Raw genomic sequence first — 5,994 nt, forward strand, 5'->3', positions numbered from 1 at the left:
GGGATAGAAATTGAGGATTGGGTATTGAGCATTGAAGAATGAGGATTGAGGAATTATGATTGAGGATTGAGGGTTGAGGATTGAAGATTGAGGATTGGGTATTGAGGATTGAAGAATGAGGATTGAGGATTGAGGATTGGGGATTGAGGATTGAGTATTGAAGATTGAGGATTGATGACTGAGGATTGACGTCTGAGAATTGAGGATTGAGGAATGAGGATTGAAGATTGAGGTTTGAGGATTGAGGATTGCAGATTGAGTATTGAGGATTGAAGATTGAGGATTGTGGATTGAGGATTGAGGAATGAGGATTGAAGATTGAGTATTGAGGATTGAAGATTGAGGATAGAGGATTGAGTGCTGAGGATGGAGGATGAGGGCTGAGGGTTGATGATTGAGGATTGAGAAATGAGGATTGAGGATTGAGGATTGAAATTGAGGATTGGGTATTGAGGATTGAAGAATGAGGATTGAGGAATTAGGATTGAGGATTGAGGATTGAGGATTGAAGATTGAGGATTGGGTATTGAGGATTGAAGAATGAGGATTGAGGATTGAGGATTGAGGATTGCGGATTGAAGACTGTGTGTTGAGGATTGAAGATTGAGGATTGAGGATTGAGGATTGAGGATTGAGGATTGAAGATTGAGTATTGAGGATTGAAGATTGAGGATTGAGTATTGAGGATTGAGGATTCAGGGTTGAAGATTGAGGATTGAGGATTGAGGATTGAGGATTGAGGATTGAGGATTGAAGATTGAATATTGATGATTGAATATTGAGGACTGAGGATTGAGGGTTGTGGATTGATGACGAGGACTGAGGGTTGAATATTGATGTTTGAGGTCTGAGGATTAAGGATTGAGGATTGAGAATTGAGGATTGAGGATTGAGGATTGAAGATTGAGGATTGGGTATTCAGGATTGAAGAATGAGGATTGAGGATTGAGGTTTGAGGATTGAGGATTGAAGATTGAGTATTGAGGATTGAAGATTGAGGATAGAGGATTGAGTACTGAGGATGGAGGATGAGGGCTGAGGGTTGAGGATTGAGGATTGAGAAATGAGGATTGATGATTGAGGATTGAAATTGAGGATTGGGTATTGAGGATTGAAGAATGAGGATTGAGGAATTAGGATTGAGGATTGAGGATTGAGGATTGAAGATTGAGGATTGGGTATTGAGGATTGAAGAATGAGGATTGAGGATTGAGGATTGAGGATTCAGGATTGAAGATTGAGTGTTGATGATTGAATATTGAGGATTGAGGATTGAGGATTGAGGATTGAGGATTGAGTATTGAGGATTGAAGATTGAGTATTGATGATTGAATATTGAGGATTGAGGATTGAGGTTTGAGGAGTGAGGACGAGGACTGACGGTAGAGGATTTAGGATTGAGGATTGAGGATTGAGGTCTGAGGATTGAGGATGAGTGCTAAGGGTCGGGGATTGAGGTTTGACGACTGAGGACTGAGGATTGAGGATTGAGAATTGAGGATTGATGTTTGGGGACTGAAGATTGAGGATTGGGTATTGAGGATTGAAGAATGAGGATTGAGGATTGAGGATTGAGGATTGAGGATTCAGGATTGAGGATTGAGGATCTAGGATTGGAGATTCATTATTGAGTATTGAAGGTTGCGTATTGTGGATTGACGATTGAGGATTGAGGATTGAGGATTGAGGATTGAGGATTGAGGATGGAGGATTGAGGATTGAGGATTGAGGATTGAAGATTGAGTATTGATGATTGAATATTGAGGATTGATGATTGAGGATTGAGGATTGGGGATTGGGTTTGAGGATTGAGCATTGAGGTTTGAGGACTGAGGGCTGATGATTGAGGATTGATGATTGAGGATTGAGGATGAGGGCTGAGGGTTGGGGATTGAGGTTTGAGGACTGAGGACTGAGGATTGACGATTGAGAATTGAGGATTGAGGATTGAGGATTGAAGATTGAGGATTGGGTATTGAGTATTGAAGAATGAGGATTGAGGATTGAGGATTGAGGATTGAGGATTGAGGATTGAGGGTTGAAGATTGAGGATTGGGTATTGAGGATTGAAGAATGAGGATTGAGGATTGAGTATTGAGGATTGAGGATTGAAGATTGAGTATCGAGGATTGAGGAATGTGGATTGAGGATTGAGGATTGAGGGTTGAGGATTGAAGATTGAGGGTTGGGCAATGAGGATTGAGGATTGATGATTGAGGGTTGGGCAATGAGGATTGAGGATTGATGATTGAGGATTGAGCATTGAAGATTGAAGATTGACGATTGAGTATTGAAGATTGAGGATTGATGACTGAGGATTGACGACTGAGAATCGAGGATTGAGAATTGATGATTGAAGATTGAGTATTGAGGATTGAATATTGAGGATTGAGGATTGAGGAATGATAATTGAGGATTGTGGATTGAGGATTGAAGATTGAGTATTGAGTATTGAAGGTTGAGGATTGTGGATTGAGGATTAAGGATTGAGGATTGAATATTGTAGATTGAGTATTGATGCCTGAGGATTGAGGATTGAGGATTGAGGATTGCTGACTGAGTATTGAGGATTGAAGACTGAGGGTTGAAGATTGAGTATTGATGATTGAATATTGAGGACTGTGGATTGAGGATCGAGGATTGAAGATTGAGAATTGAGGATTGAAGATTGAGGATTGAGGATAGAGGATTGAGGATGGAGGATGAGGGCTGAGGGTTGAATGTTGAGGATTGAGGATTGAGGTTTGAGGATTGAGGATGAAGACTGAGGGTTGAGGATTGAGGTTAGAGGAACGAGGATTGAGGATTGAGGATTGAGGACTAAGGATTGACGATTGGGTATTGAAGATTGAGGATTGATGACTGAGGATTGACGACTGAGAATTGAGGATTGAGGATTGACGATTGAAGATTGAGTATTGAGGATTGAATATTGAGGATTGAGGATTGAGGATTGAGGATTGAGGATTGAGGATTGAGGATTGAAATTGAGTATTGAGTATTGAAGGTTGAGGATTGTGGATTGAGGATTAAGGATTGACAATTGAATATTGTAGATTGAGTATTGATGCCTGAGCATTGAGGATTGAGGATTGAGGATTGAGGATTGAGGATTGAGGATTGAGGATTGAAGATTGAGTATTGATGATTGAATATTGAGGATTGAGGATTGAGGTGTGAAGATTGAGGACGAGGACTGACGGTAGAGGATTTAGGTTTGAGGATTGAGGATTGAGGACTGAGGATTGAGGATGAGTGCTAAGGGTCGGGGATTGAGGTTCGACGACTGAGGACTGAGGATTGAAGATTGAGAATTGAGGATTGATGTTTGAGGATTGAAGATTGAGGATTGGGTATTGAGGATTGAAGAATGAGGATTGAGGATTGAGGATTGAGGATTGAAGATTGAGGATCTAGGATTGGAGATTGATTATTGAGTATTGAAGGTTGAGGATTGTGGATTGAGGATTAAGGATTGAGGATTGAGGTTTGAGGATTGAGGATTGAGGATTGAGGATTGAGGATTGAGGATCGAGGATTGAAGATTGAGAATTGAGGATTGAAGATTGAGGATTGAGGATTGAGGATTGAGGATTGAGGATGGAGGATGAGGGCTGAGGGTTGAGGATTGAGGATTGAGAAATGAGGAATGAGGGTTGAAGATTGAGTATTGAGGATTGAAGATTGAGGATAGAGGATTGAGTACTGAGGATGGAGGATGAGGGCTGAGGGTTGAGGATTGAGGATTGAGAAATGAGGATTGAGGATTGAGGATTGAAATTGAGGATTGGGTATTGAGGATTGAAGAATGAGGATTGAGGAATTAGGATTGAGGATTGAGGATTGAGGATTGAAGATTGAGGATTGGGTATTGAGGATTGAAGAATGAGGATTGAGGATTGAGGATTGAGGATTGAGGATTGAAGATTGAGTGTTGAGGATTGAAGATTGAGGATTGATGACTGAGGATTGACGACTGAGAATTGAGGATTGAGAATTGATGATTGAAGATTGAGTATTGAGGATTGAATATTGAGGATTGAGGATTGAGGAATGAGGATTGAGGATAGAGGATTGAGGATTGAAGATTGAGTATTGAGTATTGAAGGTTGAGGATTGTGGATTGAGGATTAAGGATTGAGGATTGAATATTGTAGATTGAGTATTGATGCCTGAGGATTGAGGATTGATGATTGAGGATTGAGGATTGAGGATTGAGGATTGCTGATTGCGTATTGAGGATTGAAGACTGAGGGTTGAAGATTGAGTATTGATGATTGAATATTGAGGACTGAGGATTGAGAATCGAGGATTGAAGATTGAGAATTCAGGATTGAAGATTGAGGATTGAGGATAGAGGATTGAGGATGGAGGATGAGGGCTGAGGGTTGAATGTTGAGGATTGAGGATTGAGGTTTGAGGATTGAGGATGAAGACTGAGGGTTGAGGATTGAGGTTAGAGGAACGAGGATTGAGGATTGAGGATTGAGGACTAAGGATTGACGATTGGGTATTGAAGATTGAGGATGGATGACTGAGGATTGACGACTGAGAATTGAGGACTGAGGATTGACGATTGAAGATTGAGTATTGAAGATTGAATATTGAGGATTGAGGATTGAGGATTGAGGATTGAGGACGAGGACTGACGGTAGAGGATTTAGGTTTGAGGATTGAGGATTGAGGACTGAGGATTGATGTTTGAGGATTGAAGATTGAGGATTGGGTATTGAGGATTGAAGAATGAGGATTGAGGATTGAGGATTGAGGATTGGGTATTGAGGATTGAAGAATGAGGATTGAGGATTGAGGATTGAGGATTGAGGATAGAGGATCTAGGATTGGAGATTGATTATTGAGTATTGAAGGTTGGGGATTGTGGATTGAGGATTGAGGATTGAGGATTGAGGATTGAGGATTGAGGATTGAGGATTGAGGATTGAGGATTGAGGATTGAGGATTGAAGATCTAGGATTGGAAATTGATTATTGAGTATTGAAGGTTGAGGATTGTGGATTGAGGTTTGAGGAATGAGGATTGAGGGTTGGGGAATGAGGATTGAGGATTGAGGATTGAGGATTGAGCATTGGCGATTGAGTATTGATGCCTGAGGATTGAGGATTGAGGATTGATGATTGAGGATTGAGGATTGAAGGTTGAGAATTGAGGATTGAAGATTGAGGATTGAGGATTGAGGATTGAGGATGGAGGATGAGGGCTGAGGGTTGAGGATTGAGGATTGAGAAATGAGGATTGAGGATTGAGGATTGAAATTGAGGATTGGGTATTGAGCACTGAAGAATGAGGATTGAGGAATTATGATTGAGGATTGAGGATTGAGGATTGAAGATTGAGGATTGGGTATTGAGGATTGAAGAATGAGGATTGAGGATTGAGGATTGTTGATTGAGGATTGAGTATTGAAGATTGAGGATTGATGACTGAGGATTGACGTCTGAGAATTGAGGATTGAGGATTGATGATTGAAGATTGAGTATTGAGGATTGAATATTGAGGATTGAGGATTGAGGATTGAGGATTGGGGATTGAAGATTGAGTATTGAGGATTGAAGATTGTGGATTGAAGATTGAGTATTGATGATTGAATATTGAGGATTGAGGATTGAGGATTGCGGACTGAGGATTGGGTATTGAGGATTGAGGAATGAGGATTGAAGATTGAGGTTTGAGGATTGAGGATTGCAGATTGAGTATTGAGGATTGAATATTGAGGATTGAGGATTGAGGAATGAGGAATGAGGATTGAGGATTGTGGATTGAGGATTGAAGATTGAGAATTGAGGATTGAGAATTGATGATTGAAGATTGAGTATTGAGGATTGAATATTGAGGATTGAGGATTGAGGAATGAGGATTGAGGATTGTGGATTGAGGATTGAAGATTGAGTATTGAGTATTGAAGGTTGAGGATTGTGGATTGAGGATTAAGGATTGAGGATTGAATATTGTAGATTGAGTATTGATGCCTGAGGA

Source organism: Calliopsis andreniformis, unplaced genomic scaffold (genome assembly GCF_051401765.1).
Source record: "Calliopsis andreniformis isolate RMS-2024a unplaced genomic scaffold, iyCalAndr_principal scaffold0046, whole genome shotgun sequence".
Taxonomy (NCBI): domain Eukaryota; kingdom Metazoa; phylum Arthropoda; class Insecta; order Hymenoptera; family Andrenidae; genus Calliopsis; species Calliopsis andreniformis.